This window comes from Pongo pygmaeus, chromosome 11, assembly GCF_028885625.2.
Source record: "Pongo pygmaeus isolate AG05252 chromosome 11, NHGRI_mPonPyg2-v2.0_pri, whole genome shotgun sequence".
Classification (NCBI taxonomy): Eukaryota; Metazoa; Chordata; class Mammalia; order Primates; family Hominidae; genus Pongo; species Pongo pygmaeus.
The window spans coordinates 50,190,794-50,196,798 of record NC_072384.2 but is presented as its reverse complement, the minus strand read 5'-3'; the positions used below and the strand labels follow the sequence as shown (position 1 = coordinate 50,196,798).

Genomic DNA, 6,005 nt, shown 5'->3' with positions numbered 1-6,005 from the left:
TGTCTCTCACTGGACTCTTTTAAGTGGGTAACCAGTACACGGTGAACCTGCTTCACAATAGGAAACTAAGAACAAGGTCAATTGTAGAGAAGTCAGCCAAAGGTTGGATTATGTTTTAAAATCCTTATTTGAAGGAAGGTTCCAGAAAGTAGCTTTAGATAACCAGGAATGCTTTGATGATTGAGATTTTGGGATTCAGAGACTGCTTCAGACATCCACATGGTGTCACCAGGGAAAAGGCATTAAGCTATTTCGTGAGGAGCATTTTGAGAACTGCTGGCTTGGTGCTACTTTGTCATCCTTGCGACTGAATCTCCGTTTCATGCATTGCAGCCCATTGAGAGCCTGCCCCATATAAAAACATGCCATAAGCATCTTATCCTCTAAGACTAGAGTTGTGGTTAGGATATTTTGCACATCTTAAAAAGATTGATAGTGTTAGAGTAGATTATGAATGTGTGCCTTGAGAACATTTTAATGTCACTGAATCAGATTCAATTTAGCAAAACAGCGTGGGCTGAAAATCATTCTGGTAAACTCTTAGATTTAGTGAACAGATAACCCATCTCGTCAATAGAGCAGGTCTTAACTATAAATCTTGTGCTTGTAATAAGAGAACTATAGTAAATTCACAGGGCTCAGTAGCTATGGCAACTGCAGATTTCAGTCAATACCCTTTAATCTTCAACATTAGATAGTCATATCTGATTGCTGCACATAATCCTTTTCCCAAAAGAGGTCAATATGTTCTTTCTGAAATACTTCAAAGTATTCTAGTCCTTAGAAATTCCTAGGGCCTTTCTATTAGTTACTACCATCTTTGATCAATAGTCCTACTTGAAATGTTACGTGATGCTCACACAAACACAAACACACAAGCCTACATAGAAAATGCAACTTGTACATATGTACATTTTCCTTTGCTAAGAGGATGCATTGTTAAACATTTATACATATAAATGCATATGTAATATATGCAGACAAATTATACTTTATATACTATTTATTTTATATAAATGCAACCATACTTGAAGATAAAAAGGCCAAGGAAAATATTAGTAGTAGGCATTTTTATTAATAAAAAACATTTTAAATAATGACATCAAAATGATTGGTGGCAATTTAAATACTACTGTCATTGATATTATTAATTTAAGATTACAGCCAGGCATAGTGGCTCATGCCTATAATCCCAGCACTTTAGGAGGCCGAGGCAGGTGGATCACCTGAGGTCAGGGGTTTGAGACCAGCCTGGCCAATATGGCAAAACACCATCTCTACTGAAAATACAAAAATTAGCTGGGTATGGTGGCATGTGCCTGTAATCCTAGCTACTCAGGAGGCTGAGGCAGGAGAATTGCTTGAACCCGAGAGGTGGAGATTGCAGTGAGCTGAGACTGGGCCACTGTACTCCAGCCTGGGTGACACAGTGAGACTCTGTCTCAAAAAAAAAAAAAAATTACAATGACACTCTTATTTAAATGAGCCTAATTAAGAAAAAGAATGACTATTTAAAAAGTTTAAGACCCTATTTAAGCGGTTTAAGACCCTATCTTAATTTGCTTATTACTTATTTCATTTTTATCTAATTATTCAATAACCATTTTATTGAATTCTCATTTTATGTGAGGCCAATAAAGTAGCAAGTAAAATGCAGTTTATAAACTCAAGTTTATAAATACCTAGTAAAATTATAATTATACTCCTAAATTAAATTAGAATACCTATTTAAGGGACACAAGTCACATAAAAAGGTTGTATACAAGAATGAATGCAAGAATGAGTGCAAATCAATGCTCTGGTTTCCCAGGAAGAAGAGGTGCCTTTTTGCAAGACAGATCAGAGAAGAATTCATGGAAGAGGGAGCATCTATCTGGGCCACAGAATATGTGTAGAATTTCAGCCGTCTTGGTGTGGAGTAGCAGTGGTCTCATTGGAGGGACTAGTGTACATTCAGGTCTTGAGGTGGGAACTCAGGCACCCACCAGAAGAGAGAGGACCTTCCATGTGTGCACGTGGGGCACCTGATGAGGAAATCTTGCCCAATCAAATCACCTAAGAGCATTTTAGAAAAGACGTATGCTATTAGACTAGGGAACTGTAAGGCCATCACAACAATCAAAAGATAGAAAGCAAACCTGCTTTGGGTTTTTCACTCTAAAACTGAAATTCTAAAATATTCTTTTAAAAATTTATTTCTCATTCTGAAATGTTAAAACATTTTGACAGGTTATACAGAATAAAAACAATAGATTTCTGTCTTTTCCTGGAAATAGTTCTTAGGACTAGTAGTTCTAAGAAAAAAAGAACTCCAGCTCTTTTTTTAACAAGACAACATTTGAATACGGACTTGAAAGAGGTGAGGGAGCAGAGTATGTGTGTCTTTGGGGAAAACATTCCAGGGGAACTGGGCCTGAATGTGCCTGGTATGGTTCAAAGACACAAGGAGACCAGCATGGCTGAAGCCTGGGAAGGGAAGGAGAAGGTGGACCTTGTAGGGCTTGGTAGGCCATTGTAAAGACCGGCTTTTATTCTGAAAGAACTGCCAAGCTGTCAGAGGACACTGAGAAGAGAGCCATGAGCTGGCTTGTGTTTTAACAGGATCATTTTTGCTGCTGTGTTGACAAGCAAGGAGACCAGTTAGGATCTATTGTGTTGAGCCAGATGAGAGATGGCTGTGGTATGAATCAGAGTGGTGCTGAAGGGAGGCTTGAGATGGGCTTGCAGAAATTCTGGGTATAGTTTGAAGGAAGAGCTTACTGAATTTGCTGATGAATTAGATAGGGAATGTGAAGCAAGTATTCAAGAATAACAATAAGGCTTTTGGCCTGAGGAATTGTGAAGAGGATATTAATAACTGAGAAACTTTGAGGAGGACGAGTGTAAGTGGGCCAGGTTAGTGGAACAATAATAGCGTTTCAGATTGGAACATGTGAAATTTGAGATAGCTGTTCATGGAGATAGTCATGTGAGTGTTGGGTCTGATCACTAGCAACGTGAAGAGTCTTGTTGACCCTGAATAGAGCAATGTTTAGGGTGAACTTAACCTTTGTTAATTTTTAAATTATTAGCTCAGTACCTATCTAGTATTACACAATAGGCAAACATCAATTTTAGGACTTTTTGAAGCAAATGGTACCCAGAATAAGGGAAGCAGGACATCCAAGTATGTCCTGTTGAAGTTGGGCAGTAGCTGGAGCAATTAAATTTTATAGGGCATATTAGTGATCTTGGAGTTGTGGCCTGTGAGAAATGGGAATGAAATAGTATATTCAGACTGGAAAAGAGTGGTGCCTGAATGGAATTTTATGAGGAAAAAGTATTTTTCGGAGGGCAAAACTTAAATGAAGGGTGAGAGGTAATAAGGTGTAGATATTTTTCCTAGAAGAAATAGAAAAGGGAGTCATGACCTGCCAGAAACTGAGATATCTGGTGAGTACACAGGCAGCAATCATTTTCCTGAGTATTCAGTTGTTCATCGATTTACACTTACTGCATAATCTCACTGCATAAATGAGTGATGACTTTCAAAGGCGTTTAAGTTTTGGCTTGTGGGTGGAGGCTTATGTGGGTGGGATGATAGAGAGATCAATACTGTCCAAAACTTGGTTTCAAATATATTTTTAAAAGTATTACACTCAGGAGAGGCCCTATCAAAGTCAGATTGAAAGAAAAGACAAAGGTGGCCCTGAGAGGGAACTCATCATAAAAAAGATAAAGTGTGGCCTAGACTCAGTAATCGGGTCTGCATGCTGGAAGGCAATGATAGTTTTAGTTACCTGGTTGTCACTAATCTTGTATCTTATCTTGACCCAGCCATTCTGGCTGTGTGTTTTGCCCTTAGGAGAAAATGAATGGGTGTGAATCGAAAGAACCATCCTGCCTTAACAATTTTGGCACAGGCTCGCTGAGAGACTGAGAATAACACAGAGGACTGTTTCCTATAAGAAAGACACATGTTTCCAGATTGAGATTCCAGGGAGGGCATCCAGTTCCAAGGATAACAGTGATGGGGCCGAATTTGAGACTGGAGTTGCTATGGAAACATCCCAGGCAGGTTGGCTAGCATGGGGAGCAAGGACTGCTGTACACAAGCACCTCTGAAGACTGTCAGGAGTTTTCTATGAAAATTGGACTTCCTGCATTTGTGTAGGTGAGAGATTGGAAACATTGAGGTTCAGCTATCCGTATCAAAGAACCGAATTTTCTCTCACTGGCTGGCATGATTTCTGTTAGAATCTCCAGGACTAAAAGAATGAGTAGACTGCCTTGAATGTAATGAGCCCCCCACTATGTAATACTACTCGTGAGTAGTATTTAAGGAGAGACCAGATGGCTTTATGTCTGTGTATGTTCATATTCCAGTAGAAAGCCTGCATATGTGTATGTGTTGCAAATTGTAAAACAAGTTCTGCAATATAAATGCTATTATCACTAGGTATGTGTACGTTTGTGCTATGTATGTATGTGGGAAGTCTCGCTGATGAGGGCTGACTTTCAAAGTCTCCTTTTCAACTCTTAAGAATCTATGGATTTATCAAAATAAAATAGGCAATTTTAATAAATAAAAAATCATGTTCTAATGGGGAGATGTTGGTCAAAGAGTACAGACTTTCAGTTATAAAAGGCATAAGTTCTGGGGTCTAATGTACAGCCTGATAACTATAGTTAATACTGTATTGTATTGACATTTGCTAAGAGAGTAGATATTAAATGTTCTCACCACACACATATACTTATGTGAGGTAATGGATGTGTGAACTAAGTTGTCTGTAGTAATAATTTCACAATATATATGTATATCAAATCATCACATTTTACACCTTAAATTTATACAGTTTTATTTGTCAATTATACCTCAATAAAGCTGGAAAAAGATGTCACAGAAGCAGATTTGATGAATGATCACAGCTCAAAAATAAGCAGATTGATGTCTGCTCTCTTCCAAGTAGAAAGTTTTATAGATCTCTTATGTCTGCAAATGGTTAATAAATGTTCTTAAATAATCCAGGACAAACTACTTTTTGATACAATCTTAGATTGAAAAGTTGAGGAAACTGTAAAAAGACGACACAGGTAGGAGAGAAGTTGAAAAAGGGAGAAACTCATCTACTACCTATTCATACATAGCCATACAATCTTAATCCAGCTCCTGTGCAGCCCTGCCTGACATCTTGACCCTGATTAGTAATGCAGTGGAGAATGTCTTTGGTAAAATCTGCAATAGGCATATACATATACATATGAGTTTATATACAAATACATACATACACACCTATATATGTGTATATATGACTTTATATTATGCAATACACAGAAGCTTATATTTGAATGTTAACATTTGCATTAAGACTACAAAACAAAATGCATTAAATAACTCAAATAGGCTGGGTGCAGTGGCTCATGCCTGTTTGGGAGGCCGAGGTGGGCGGATCACGAGGTTGGGGGTTCGAGACCAGCGTGACCAACGTGGGGAAACCCCGTCTCTACGAAAAATACCAAAATTAGCCAGGGGTGTTGGCCCATACCTATAATCCCAGCTACTCAGGAGGCTGATGCAGGAGAATTGCTTGAACCTGGGAGGCAGAGGTTGCAGTGAGCAGAGATCGCGCCGCTGCACTCCGGCCTGGGTGACAGAGTGAGACTCCATCTCAACAAACAAACAAACAAAAAAACTCAAATAGAACTTAAAGACTTCACTCAGCTGATACACACCAGGGAAAACCTGAAGACCAGGCAACTCTGAGTTGAAGCAGGGTTGAAGTTTTACAGGGTAAGGAGAAGAGGGGAGTATGTATTTTTGTGGTTTGGCTGAGGTAGTGGCTTTCATCTTTAATCGCTGTGAAATTTACCGACGTTCTGGTTTTCTTGCTTCCGGCTCAGGATTGTTGATGTAATCCCATTGGATAGCTGTCAGAGTAGTACTTTCTGAGTGCTGTTCTTGCAAGCCTTGCCATTTATCAGTTAGTCAAGTATCAGCGGTAGGTGAGGTAGCAGAAAACAAC

The 6,005-nt window shown here is 38.9% G+C and overlaps 1 long non-coding RNA gene across 1 annotated transcript in view; it reads left to right on the top strand.

Moving 5' to 3' along the window:
* Window positions 1–4,437, top strand: part of LOC134737685 (uncharacterized) — a 286,300-nt gene extending 281,863 nt beyond the window's left edge. The window contains exon 11 of the long non-coding RNA XR_010122811.1: window positions 3,845–4,437. This is a non-coding gene — a long non-coding RNA (uncharacterized LOC134737685). The remainder of the gene's footprint in view (window positions 1–3,844) is intronic.
* Window positions 4,438–6,005: the final 1,568 nt, after the last annotated feature.